Here is a 14,289-nt window from a genome sequence, read left to right as displayed (position 1 = left end):
GCGACTGGAGGCACCTGCCGGAGCTGGGGCTGCCGCCGCGGGCAGGCTGAGGAGCAGGAGCCGAGCGGGGAGGCGGCGTTTCAAGCCAGGGGCGAGCGCCGGAGCCAGCCCCGCCCTGTGGCCCGGCTTGCCCGGTAAGTGCCTTTGTATTGCACAGCCCAGCGGCCCCTTAGGGCGGCTCGGGCAGGGGGCATGAGGGGGAAGCCCCTGCCTGGCCGGGGCGGTGACCGCCCCCAGGGCTCGCTCTGCCCGCTGCTTGGGAGAACTTCCCCCGCCTCTTCTCCGGCTTTGCGAGCTCTCCAAGGCTGCGGGGGAGGCTTGTAAGGAATTCTCTAATACTAAGCGGGAGCCACTCGCCCTTTGGCCAGCCGAGTGGCGAGCGCAGGGCCGGGCAAAGGGCAGCTGGATCACAGCATCTCCTGTCTTTCAGTCCCAAACTCGGAAAAGTAACCACAGCAACTCTTTCCATGGGTTCCTCCTGCTCTTCCTCTGGGATGAGACAGCTACCTCTCTATAGGCATTGCTTATATCTGAGGGACCCAGACAGAGAGGCTTGAGCCCTAGGGTTTTCTCATGACTATGTATTAAAAGTGTCCGGTGGGACCTTAAAGACTAACAGATTTATTTGGGCCTAAGCTTGCCTGGGTTAAAAAACCCACTTCTTCAGATGCATCTGAAGAAGTGGGGTTTTTTACCCACGAAAGCTTATGCCCAAATAAATCTGTTAGTCTTTAAAGTGCCACCACATTCCTTGTTGTTTTTGTGGATACAGACTAACACAGCTACCCCCTGATATTAAAAGTGTGTGTGTCTATACATACAGCATATGCAAGTGCCGACCCACCCTCTTTATAGTTTTCTGATGGGAGTGGTATCTTTAATATGTGTTTAAAAATTCTCCTCTAATATAGAATGGAAGACAGTGCTCAGATACAAGCTTATTTGCATTCATATTGGCTACCTCACCTAAAGGGCAAAAATGGAGACATCCACAGTGCAATAATGGGACCGATCGTAAATGATAAATTCTGATGTTTCCAAAACCTACTTTATTATATACACATTGTGTAGGTGTGTATATAATAAGAGATTGTTACTACTCCACAAAATTATGTTGCAATCTTGCTCGCAGTACTTCAGCTTTTTTTTCAGGAAAGGTACAGTCTGACAGCAATCAATCAAAGGGTATAAAAGTCTGTAACTTAAAAAGGAGGAGTTCAGGACAGTAAAAGGATATGGCTCATGTAATGACACGGCCTTTCGAGAACCAGGCAGTCGGACTAACAGCGTTCCCGCTTACGTAATTATAAACACGCTCCTCAGTGAAATGAGGGTTTGTAATGTTTCAATGACTTTATGTTCCAAATGGCGCCTAAGAAATAAGGTCAAAGCTATGGAGCTGCATGTGACTGCGGGGAATGGCTTTTTGTGTTACGAAATATCATGGGGTCTCCTTAAGCAACATTTTGATCTTTTACAAGCTAACAACTTTCGGTGCGCACCTTGATTTTGCCGCGCGAAGTGTTTGTCTCTCCTTGACCCACCCCGCCAGTGCACCAGTGCGGCGCTGTGAGAGATGCTAGCAGAGCCTGGGCAAAGAGGGAGTTTGACCCGAAACCATTCCAGAGAGCCGCGCTGCAGATTGATTCAGCACCACAAGGAAACCGACAGGTTAGCCAACTACCCACAATGGCCGTTGTCTAAATACAGAATAAACGTCTCTTTAATAGAATTTGGACAATCAATATAATGGGCTGCTTTCCGGCGAGACTGCTCCAGTGTAGAAGTTGAACAAGGGGTTGCTTATTCATAGCTATTTTAAAAGGGGGCCAACCAGAAAAGATGATTTTCTCTTATTTATTTGCTATACACAGACCAAATCCTGCTCACTTTGCTAAAGTGAATAGTCCCAAAGAAGCTAACAGAGCTACTGGGATAAGCAAGGTGATGATCTCCCTGTGATTAAGTACAATGTCTTCACTAATGTAAAAGCCAAACTTTCTCGAGCACTGGGATACTTGTATCAGTGAAGAAAAAGTGCACAGAATTAAGTAGTGGGGTCCTCAGAGATGATTAGCCAACCACAAGGAATGTCATTTTAAAGCACAAAGCCAGCAGTTTCAGCAACATTAAACAGTATGGATACAGTTTAGCAGTCTTTACTCAGGTAAAACTCCATGCAAGTTAAATGGAGTTTTCTCTGTTTAAGGTCTGAGCAAGGAATGCAAGATTTGTCCTGCTCTTTTAAAAAGATTGTAGCTAATTTTGAATCCATATGAAATCTTTGAGCTGGCAAAGTGCCTCCCTTCCCCAGGTTCACCTGTTCGTGGTGCAGTAGCTTCACAGAGTCAAACAGGAGAGCAGCTACTCTCAGTGCCCAGGAAAGATGGAACCTCAGCAACCTGGTGTCTTAAATCAAACAAAGATTTCAGCCAGGATGCTCCTTAAGTGCAAGCTGTGCTTGGGTTAGAGAAAAAATAATTTATTACTGTATTTTGACAGCAGTCGCAAGGACTTTACAGTACTTCCCAGGGTGTCAAAGTCATGTCTCCTATTGAAAATAAATGTCAATTTCTATTCGTTTAAAAGCCTGAAGTTTTCTATTTAAGTATGCAAGAGACACTTAGATATGGTATGCGTCTCGGTCATCTTTAGCCCGCCTGCAGATTGATGATCTTCCCGATGCTGTGATAGGAATCTAAGTAGGAACATGTTACTACCATTCACCTTGAAATGTGCATTAAGCTCATATTGTAGTCAGTGAATCTCAGAGGTTATCAGCTGCAGATGTCTGGGTCACCAAGCCACTGTTGAGGTGCTGACACAGCCCCTGTCACTGCATCATCTGAGCAGGTCATAAATGTGAATGAGTTTCCCCTCAGGCAGTGAAGCGGAAACTGAGGCACAGAGAATTAAGTAACTTGCCCAAGGTCACACATGCAGTCTGTAGAAAAGCTGAGAATAGAACCCAGGTCTCCCGAGTCCTCCTCTAGGGTCCTAACCACAAATCCATCATTCCTCGTCACCTAACTAGATAACCATTTATTAACCCAAGTCTTGTCTCCTGCCCCTTATATAAATTGCATCATTGTTAAAATCACTCTACATCAACTGATTAAAGTGAAAGCATTTGCCCTGTTATTGAGACCATTGTTATGATCACACAGGTCAAATTAAAGAGCCTCTTGCAATTTTCAGTCAAAGTATGACATTGCTATATTCTGAATATATTTCCACTTTAATTTAGATAAGATAACCCTCTGTTCCAAGCATGCTTAATACATCACCGCATATCATGCCGTGTAGCACTACTATTGTTATTCTTGAAATTAATAGAAAGGGGCACATTAGGCAGTTAGAGCATATAATTAAAGACATTATAAAGTTACATTTGGGGAATCAAGATTAGAGATGTAGGCGTCTATTCTCTCACTGATGTGTGGGATTTATGCTTCTAACTGCCATTAGCATTGATGGGCGCTACAAATGCAACTCCCCTGTGCACTGAGTGTTGAGAACAGACATTCAGAGTGTGTCATGTGAAGTGTAAATAGCCCACCAGTGTGAGGGGGAAAGAAGGCCAATCTGGTTAACTGCCATGGAGATCCACCAGTGCCCAGCACCTTGGAAAATCAGGCCACAGACTGTTAGTTTAGCCTTTGATGAACAGGAATGGATGTAAGCGTGTGCTTGTATGCTTTGCTGAAGGTGACTATCCTTATTTTTGGAGGTTGGAAGTATGGGCCAAATCCAGCGCTGTTGTAAGCAGGGACATCACCAGTGATGTTAGTAGCATTGCACCCACTGGCACTACTGGAAAATTTGGCCCTCTGGCTTGAACTGTGGTGTGGTGGTGAAGAAATTTGATAGGGTTATCATACAGCTGTCTCCCAGTTTGAGAGCCAGGGGGAGAGACTCATGACCCCTTGCTGTAACTGTCAAAACACTTGGCTCCCAAGAAGAGCCTTACGCACAAGGAGCACCGAGTCAGTGTGTTTATATTGAAACAAAGCCCTAAGAACCTCATTCCCGGCTGCATTACTCCAGTTTTATGCAGCTGTAAATTGAAACCAGGCTGAAAGATGTACATAACCAGCCAAATCAGAAAATACAACATCAGTCGTAAGCGTGAGGGTATCCCAAACCTCAGTTAGCATGTCTTTCTTTGGGTTTCCGAGTGGGCACTTTCTTTGGGTTTATAAACACAGAAATAAGAGGGCTCTGGGTGGCACTGGGGAATATCCCCTGATTGGGTCTTGTCTAAGTTGGTAGTTGAAGTCACAGAGCATTGTGGGTGTGCAAGGAATACGGGATCAAACCCTCAGTTGTCTAACTTAGCTGTGAGGGACAGTTCATTCTCCCTACCCATTAAGATCTTGGTGTTTCACATCCACGTGCATTTCCTACTGTTCCATATATGAATAAGTGAATATCTGTGGAAATTGCTATTTGGGCACTTAACTGCCTGCATGCATGATTGCAGCAATATATGTGCAAATCAGAGTGCATGACCATACATGTTTGTTAAGTACACGAATAAGGCTCAAACTTTTGAAAAATTTCCTTTTAATTTGAGTCACTTGCTTAGTTTAAGGTTTGCTCTGTTGTTGAGAAACATTGTCTCAAATTCTCCAGGATATTAAAACTTTTCCCTCCAATTGCCTCGGGCATAAAGCTGACTTAAATCCAGCACCTCAGACCCTTATAAAAAGGCATTTTGAGTGATGTATCACCATGATAGTGGCTCCAACACTGCACAGCTGCTGGCTTAGGGGGCATGAGCGCGGAGAAAAGGATGTGGCCACGCATCCTGATGCCCCAGGATCATGGGAGCATCACCTTTAAAGCTGTGCTGGTAACACGTTGCATCAAGTGATCTAGTGAAGCCCAGGACTTTGAAAGTTAAAGAGAATTAATCCTTCCCATCAGGGTTTGCAGGCCAGCCTTGTAGCCTTCTGTAATAGGGGAACCCCACCCTGGCTAAACAATCGGGGAGAAAACACTGCATGGAGAACCTCACGGAGATCTTTCTCTTTCAGATGCTTCCTGTGGGATTTTCCATGAGCTCTGGCAAAAGGGCTGTTAACCAGCTGGATCTGGCCCCTGGGAAATATCCCAGCACAGGAGAAATCCCTGATTGACACAAAGCCAGTAAAACTGGCTCTATGCCATCCTCCCCCACTCCACCGCAGGAGCCCCTGGCACAAAAGATGTGTTGGAGTGTGGCTAGGACATTCCCATGCTGTAGCTATCCCTGGCTGCCAAAATGGCCCCTTGGTGCCAGTTAGGTGTGTCCCCCTCCCCAGCTTACTCAGGATAAAAGAGGCACACAGGTGACATGAAGCCACCTCTGCCCCCTTTCCCTCCATCTATTGGTCCCTGTGCCAAGCTCTGGTGTAGGGATGAATTGGGCCCTTGATGTCCAATGAAACATTCTGGGGATCAATCCTGCTCCCACTGAAGTCAATGGGCAAAATGTCCATGGACATCAGTGACAGTGGATTAGGCCCACTGAATCATATAACATAGGCATTGCCTGTTGGAATCCAGCTGCTCTCATGTTGGGTATAGTGTAGGAGAACACACAGTCACACATTTAAGGAGTGTATCAGCGCTCTAAGCAGGAACCTCAGCTTGGCTGGAGCACTGTGAAAGTTTAGGGGAGGGGTAGTTAATCAGGCACTAACTTATCATGCTAGAACTCTTACGGAGGGATGGGTCCACAACAAAACCCCCAGGGCCCAGCAGCAGATGGTCAGAGCCAGATCTGCTCCTGCATGTGGCCCTTCTCTCCGTAGTGGGCTGAAACAAAAGCCTTCATCCAATGCCCCCACCCCAACCTCTGTGGTCTGGGTCCACCTCTTCCCTCCTCTGTAAGTTTTGTTGTGGAATCAAATGGAGTATTCTTTCTGTTCAGTGCCTATCTGAGTCATACAGAACTATGGAGATTGACTTATAAGCAATAAAACACAACTAAGTGTGACCACTCCACACCACGCTGAAATCCAACTAAGATTTTACTTTCAAGAGCTCATTCACTTTGCTGTGACCACAGCATCACCTAGTGTGTAGAATGGTAATTACGCTCCAATGAAACCACCCCTTCAGTGCTTCACTGTGGGACGTGGGGGGTAACATGGTCTCTCTTGTATGATGAGTAAACAATGCTGAACCATAAAGCTGCTCTATGGAAGAGTGAAGAAACAACTGTTATTGCATCCCACCCATATACATTACTGTGGGTGAGACGCCGTCAAATCTTTACACGGGATGTAAATTCACATCCTTGTTCAATGTTGCTGAATGCCCTTCCTAGGTTAAGTGCATCACGGGTACTAGAACATCTGAACTCAACAGATGAAACCATCCATTTATACTACTTACTATTCCATTGGTTGATCATATTTCTGTAACCACTGCTAGCCTCCCACCCTTCCAATGGCTCATTAATTTCACCTGAGTCACATATCAAGGTAATGTAAGTTTTTGTGGCAGGAGTCTTGCCTTTCTCTTAGTTCTGCAATGTGTCTAGCACCACCTGTGTGTGCTTGAAAAAAAAAAAAGATGATAGAGCTAATGATCTGTAAACAAAACTCCTGTTAGTCTCAGAAACCAAGCAGCCGCGGCTTATAGACACATCGTTTTGCACATGCCAGACTAACATTACAGGGGACATCAATTTGCCACAATCGTTGCTGATACTCTATTTTTTGTTGCACAGCTGATCCAATCAGGGTATTGACAAATACGCTAACGACGTCGAAAGTAGCCTACTTTAAGAGAAAATATGCAGAAGAAGAAGATTTACATCAAGATTACCAGGGGTATTTTCCAAAAGTGAGTATGTTTCTAATAAATATTCCAAAGGGGAAAAGCTCTTGTTCTTATTCCTTGATCCTAAAACTATATTGGTTATTTTTACTTCTCAGCACCTGATATTACCTGAGGACCGGACTTGTATTCTAAAACTGTCTCTGCAGAAACTTCGATTCCTTGAAGACCCTGAAACCTATCTCCGCAGGTCTGTGCTTATTAACAATTTGCTGAGGAAGATCCACCTAGAGACAGACAAAGAGAGCTATGAATACTTTAAGGAGGCACCCTGTTATAGGACCGCTTACTCGGATACAAGAAAACGGCTGAAGTTTATGGTACAAGAATGCTGTTCTCAGTCACTCTATTATGAAGAGCTGCATTCGTATCATATTGTGCCTTATTCTACAGAGAATTCCATTTATGGAATGGGCTATACAAGCAGCCACTTGGAGCAAAATTCTCAGTTGCTTATTTATAAAATGAATTGAAGTAGCTGTTAGATCCACTGATGTTTTGTTTCTGAATGCTTGAACTGCTTATGAACATGCGAAGATGAGGCACTAATTGTAAACACACTTGTGATGAAAGACGGGATACAAACAGAGATGAATGGAGGGTACTTTGATTAATACTCTGCAGTCATTGGTATGCAAAGGGTTTTATAAGCAGAGAGCTTGCGTGCAATGTATTTTGTAGAAACTAAGCGACATTAAGTTGCCAGTGTAGATATAAACATTTTATCTACTTTGTATTTAAATTATGCCATACCAGGTGAGAGGTAAAAACCAAAAGTGACAGATTATTCTGACAATGAAGATTCAGGGGTGGGAGTTATTTTCTGTAAGGTTTAGAAAGCACGTTTTCTTTGAGAAATGCTTTGAATGTGAAGGAATCAGTGCCAAAAGAAATGCCTCTTTGGTTAGGATTTTCAAAAAAGCAAAATAACTCATCTGGTACTCACAAGAAATTCTACACTGAGATCAGTCAGCACTGTAGTGAGGGTGTTTTTAACTGAGCCACTAAATTGCTCTCACTTCTTACTTATCTTTCTGTTGACAACATTTTGCGACAAAACGGGATGACTCAGATGAAAGTCTATTTTCTCAGCCAGTTGTCAGTGTTTTCTAAACATGATTTGAATCCCCTCCAGGTTGCCTGGCTGGAATTCTGAGGTTTGTGTGTGTGCGTGCGCTATTTACTATTCGACCATGTGGTACAACGCACGATCAGTGTTAGAGCTTAGGTGGGCACTTTTTTGTGATTTGAAAACAAAATAAAACAAAAACCCACATTCCAGAAAGGGAATATATTAGACACACTGGAGTAAAACCTCAGAGGACTTTCATTTGAGATGAGTTTAATCTGCATTAGTGACAGTGTTTGAGGTGGAGTTAGATGTCTAATGTCAATTTTTGGAATTTCCTTTAGAATATATATCAAGCATGTCCTATGAGACACATTGCGCAATCTGACCACGGAAATGGGAAAGTCATAGCTGCCAGAGCTATGTTCTGAAAATACCAAAGAGTAGTATTAGGGAGAGAATGACATTAAAATAAATGGGGTCAAAAGCAGGGATTGCACTGTAACTTGGGAGAACATTATGAACAAGCCAGTAAACTACATAGTTACCAATATATTTGTTGTTCACTTACTGATGACTTGCGACACAGAATTGCTGAACAAATATGCCTGATCCAAAGCTTACGGAAGTCAATGGGAGTCCTATAGACTATAAGTTTACAGTGAAGGAATCAGCTTTGCATTGCAGGTTTTAGCCACTGGAGCTTTAAAGGTAATGCTAAGTGAAATAATAGTATATTGTAACAATGTAGGCAGACATGTATTCAAGTAACCAATTTTCTCATGTAGATTTGACTGATGCTATTTCTCAAGTGTTATACAGTATGAACAAATAAAAATGGCCTTACATGGATGTGCTTAGTATAGAACAAAGATTCCACCTGTAACCCTACTTAAAATGCCTTGCTCTTGTATATTGCACACACAATTGCTGCTGTCAGACATGTATTAACCGTACAATAAATAAAAGACAAGGGCAGGAAGTATGAGGAGCAAAGTCAAGTGAGTCAAGGATGATATTCATAGTTAGAAGCCAATGCAGGTTTCAGAGACAGGAAGAGAGAGAACTAAAAATCCAGGAAAGAAGAGAATTTGTAGTAAAAATGTTCAGACCTAAATTCAACACAACTATTACTCCCAAATTTCAGAATCTACAACTGTATGAAATGCTCTTACTATTAAATAGCCTACGGACAGCACAGAAATGGGAAAGCTGGAAAATGGGGCAATGCCGTTTCTTAAGTGAAATTAGTAATTGTGAATGGTTAGGTTCTGAGAGGCCACTTTCATTTTTCTTAGAAGCAAAATGTCCATACTTACCTTGGAGGTAAAGGGGTCAAATTGTCTGAAGACCAGATCCTCCGCTGGTGTGATTCAACATAGCTCCGCTGGTGTAAATCAATGGCCTCTTGTTGGCCCACTGGAGTAATGCCTGCAGAAAAACTGGCCCAAACTTTCAAACATTAGCTTGCATTTTGCAAACTGAAGTATTTTGAAAAAAACATCAGTTAAAAGCTACTAATATACGCTACCTATCTCAACAAGGAAAACTGAAAGAAGGCCAGGCTAGTCTGGAGAAAGGCTCCAATTATCTAGTATGTGTAATAAGTGTACTACTATAAACCGGTAGTGAAATGAGTTTACTGTATGATATGTGAGAGAATGATATGATCAGTGCTGTTAGAGGAGCCATCATCCCTCAGAGAGCTCTCTTATCTCTGATGGTACATTGCCTACTGTGTGCGCAGGGACAGGTGGGGAAAGGGATATTAGAGGACTAATAGGTGTCTCTGGGAAATTATTTCTGCCTTCTGGTTTTAAAAATATGTAATTTTCTGCTCGAAAGTGAACAGATTCATGCACTTTTTTCTTTATGTTAGTTTTTCTGCAGCATTCGAAATGATCAGCTTATTTTATGAAATGCTAAATAACCCTTTCTCACTGACTGACAGTATATGCACACTATACTTCTGGGCTAAAAGGCAAGGCTCATTACATTAAATTATACTTCACAAATAATTTATAACGTTACTTCTACTATTTTGCAAGAAAGGAAGGGAAAAAAATTGAGCTGGAGTTAGCCTTTAACCTTTGCTAGAACTACAATACTTGTTGAAGTCATCTTTGAAAAAATGACTTTGTCTGGGGAAATAAGTAACTGCTTTCTGGCCTGTTAAAAGCTTATTTTATATGATGCTGCATGATGGGTTGCAGCTTAATGCACCTTTAAAAGATATCAAGGAAAAAACAAACATCCTGAACGGGTCTCAGGTAACTAATTCCTTGGCGTTTCAGAAGATCAAGGGTTTGGTTCTTCCAGAGACGGCTGAAAAATGGGATAACATTTTCACCAAAGTTTTGTTCCTCTCTTTTTGGGCCAAAAAAGTTTAAGCAAAATGTAATTAAAATATTTCAAGCAGAAACTGGATGAAATTTTTGTGAAATTTTCCCACCCACTCCTTTCTTGGTTAAATTCTTGAGGAAAAAAATTAATCAAAAACTTCAGAATTGTGAACATTCTCAACTACCCCCCTACTTGCGCTTCATGTCGCTTAGCTGTTTATTGCAGAGCTTTGCTCACACCGTACACAGCTGCAAATGACTGCACAGGCATACTGAAGAGGAGAATCAGACCCTACAACTTGACTATGGAAGTTATTAAATTATCTAGTGATATCTGAATACTCTGTTACCAAGCCACCATTTAGTACTGTAATCCAGATACATAAAGAGATGTTTTATTGATAAAGCCATTCAGGGTTTAGTTTGACTTCTGCAACACGTTTTTCTGAACTTTCCTAGGTGATCCCATCTATAGGTAGCCCAGAGTCAGACTTCAGTGTAAAGAAATGTATATGATTTTACAACTGTACTATGCCCACACACAGATCATATTTGTATTGGGTGTAAAGAAAGTTTTTTTCCTTCCTCTCAAAACCAGTCGTCTTGGAATATATTCTAAAAATAATGTATGACACCTTAGAGACAATATAAAGGATATGTCGGACAGGGAAAGATTTGGTAGCAACATTTGGTAATTTTGCAAATGACTGGCTTAAGAAAAATTAACGTTTAGTGCAGTGTTGCATGTATTTACTCAGAAACTCACTTGACTGTTTAGTATAAACATGTAAATTATTATGTTTTCTTTGTACCACTTTTCCTGGTTGGCTTCAAGTGTCAGGCCTGATCTTGAAAACATTTATTAGCAGGCATCGTGCTTATTGCTCTGAGTCATCTCATTGCCTGCAGTGGAACTACATGTGGCCATAAGCATTTACAGGATCAAGCTCATAATTATCACTTGCCAAAGGCAGAGTGTCTTGCAGTTACATGATAGAGGACTTACATACTCCTGTAAGTCACATGCATTTGGAAATACAATGGATTCTGTAAGCTTTTACAATGTATGTGTAGTCTCATTGATGTCAATGGGATACTCATGCTTAAAGTTAAGCATGTGCGTAAGTACTTGCAGGATCTGGCCTGATGTATACAGTGGAGCCACTCCCAAATTGCCTAATTTTCAATGGATGTGATTACTGAGCTACCGCTTGAGTTCTTGAATATGTATATCAGGCATCGTCAGTAGAAGTTTTGTTTTTAGTGAATGCGTTCAGTTGAGTATATCGAATATTGTGCCTTAAAGTCCCCTCATCATAGGAGCCTTCTGTGAAAACTAAACCACAATATAGCTGATGATAATTTTGTGTATTCTCCAAAGATCCAGGCTGATACTTGGGAGTACATTAAAAAGCCATCACTCTAAAAAGAAACCTAATAGCAGGATCTCAGACTCTAACCAATATAAACCAAGGCTTTACTTTTTCCTCTTTATTCAATGATTTCTCTTTCATGATTCATTCAGTGATATTTTCCCAGTTCTTGTCATACTCCTTGGGTTCTATTTTACCCACAGCTGCAGGTTATACACAAGATGCTCTTCAGATAAATTCAGTGACAGAGCTGCAAAACAGAATCCTCTCTTTCATTTAAATCCTTTATATACAATGTTTTTGCATCAGGGAATCACCCTGGCATATAATAGCTTGTGCAGGCATTGTCAAATATATTTGATATTAATAAAGCATCAAAAGGAGACATCTCTTTCTACTGAAAAGCATGAACCTGCATTATAATATTAGATTGTGATTCTATACCACTTAGTTGGAGTAATACATATTTGTTGTATAATCATGGAAAAATGTTGTTTTTAATGTTTAAAATTACTTGGGACCTGGTTTAAGAGATTGTTTTCTAAAGTGAATGGTAGAAAAAGTGTACATGTATTTTAAATATATATGTGTGCATGTTATTAATAAAAAATCTATTTCTATTGAAACATATAAGCTTTCATCGAAAAATTCCAAGTACACAGTGATCAATTTATATGATGATTATTTGATGCCACACAAACTTATTTATCATCCCTGTCGTGGGGCAAGTGCACCCCTTCCCTTCATGGGAGGGGGTGGAGATAATGATGGCTCCGTGGCTGAGTCTATACAACCATCCCTTGTCTTGGGATAGCTTGACATAGGGGTAAAAGGCAACAGGGCTGCCCCGTTCAGCTGGGGCTGTGTGGCTCAGCAGCTAGACAGGGGAGTGGACCACCACCGGAAGAAAGGGTGGCAGCTGGGTAGGGGGACCCTGGTTCTCCTTGCTCTACCATATCCCAGCTCAGGGACCTGCCAGTGGCAAGTATGCCCACCACTGGGTTGGTGGGGTATCCGCCTGAAACACGCTGACCCCACATGGCACAATTACCTAGTCCCCCTGAACTACTTCCTACCCTGTTCCTGATGCAGCATCTCCGGAATCCCCAGTGTCTCTTGGCTCCTCAGTCAGCTGCTCCCTTTTGTATCTAGTCTCCAGCCAGAGCATGGCCAGCAGAGCCGCATGGGTGTGGCCTCCTTGGCCCAGAGAGTAGAATTAACCCTCGCAGTACCAGTGCGGGGCAAGTGCGCCCCATCACAATCCCAAACAGATGGTTTTAACACCTTCAAGTTTAACACAATCTAATTTAAAAAACAAAACAAAAAATGTAGGTCTCAATCCTACAGTCTGAACTACATGATAGACTCTCACATCTGTGCTGGAACCATCTGGAGGTTAACAGGGTCACTGCAGATACAAGCGTTTGCCTAAATTGATCTGATTCCTGGATGCAGATCCTCATCTAAGGTTTTTGAGAAATGCTCTGTCATTTCTTCATGGAAATTACTTATTTAAATTCATCTAAAGTCCCTGATCTGGAGGATGGTGTGGATTGCACTCTCAGCAAATTTGCGGATGATACTAAACTGGGAGGAGTGGTAGATACGCTGGAGGGCAGGGATAGGATACAGAAGGACCTAGACAAATTGGAGGATTGGGCCAAAAGAAATCTGATGAGGTTCAATAAGGATAAGTGCAGGGTCCTGCACTTAGGACGGAAGAACCCAATGCACAGCTACAGACTAGGGACCGAATGGCTAGGCAGCAGTTCTGCGGAAAAGGACCTAGGGGTGACAGTGGACGAGAAGCTGGATATGAGTCAGCAGTGTGCCCTTGTTGCCAAGAAGGCCAATGGCATTTTGGGATGAATAAGTAGGGGCATAGCGAGCAGATCGAGGGACGTGATCGTTCCCCTCTATTCGACATTGGTGAGGCCTCATCTGGAGTACTGTGTCCAGTTTTGGGCCCCACACTTCAAGAAGGATGTGGATAAATTGGAGAGAGTCCAGCAAAGGGCAGCAAAAATGATTAGGGGACTGGAACACATGACTTATGAGGAGAGGCTGAGGGAGCTGGGATTGTTTAGCCTGCAGAAGAGAAGAATGAGGGGGGATTTGATAGCTGCTTTCAACTACCTGAAAGGGGGTTCCAAAGAGGATGGCTCTAGACTGTTCTCAATGGTAGCAGATGACAGAACGAGGAGTAATGGTCTCAAGTTGCAGTGGGGGAGGTTTAGATTGGATATTAGGAAAAACTTGTTCACTAAGAGGGTGGTGAAACACTGGAATGCGTTACCTAGGGAGGTGGTAGAATCTCCTTCCTTAGAGGTTTTTAAGGTCAGGCTTGACAAAGCCCTGGCTGGGATGATTTAACTGGGAATTGGTCCTGCTTCGAGCAGGGGGTTGGACTAGATGACCTTCTGGGGTCCCTTCCAACCCTGATATTCTATTATTCTATGATTCTATCTTGGAAGGTATTTTCAAATCAACTTGAGTTCCACCGAATATTTCCATTTAGATAGTAAAGAAGGGCCCCAGACAACATACGCAGCTATTAGAACTGGTTAGGAAATGGGTTTCTGTCCCTCTGCTCTTCCTCACCCACCTGCCATCCAAAATGATGAAAATGGAAAACCTTTTTGTTTTGTCAAAATGTTTCTTCAAAATTTTTGGG

The 14,289-nt window shown here is 42.5% G+C and overlaps 1 long non-coding RNA gene across 1 annotated transcript; it reads left to right on the top strand.

The window, feature by feature from the left end:
* Positions 1-10: 10 nt before the first annotated feature.
* LOC311522244 lies at positions 11-12,140 on the top strand. Its single transcript, XR_014712087.1, has 4 exons — positions 11-134; positions 1,482-1,671; positions 6,722-6,837; positions 6,930-12,140. It is a non-coding gene; the product is annotated as an uncharacterized lncRNA (long non-coding RNA).
* Positions 12,141-14,289: the final 2,149 nt, after the last annotated feature.

The sequence above is a fragment of the Lepidochelys olivacea genome, assembly GCF_965140295.1.
Source record: "Lepidochelys olivacea isolate rLepOli2 genome assembly, chromosome: 6".
NCBI lineage: Eukaryota > Metazoa > Chordata > Testudines > Cheloniidae > Lepidochelys > Lepidochelys olivacea.
This window is presented reverse-complemented; position numbering and strand designations above follow the sequence as displayed.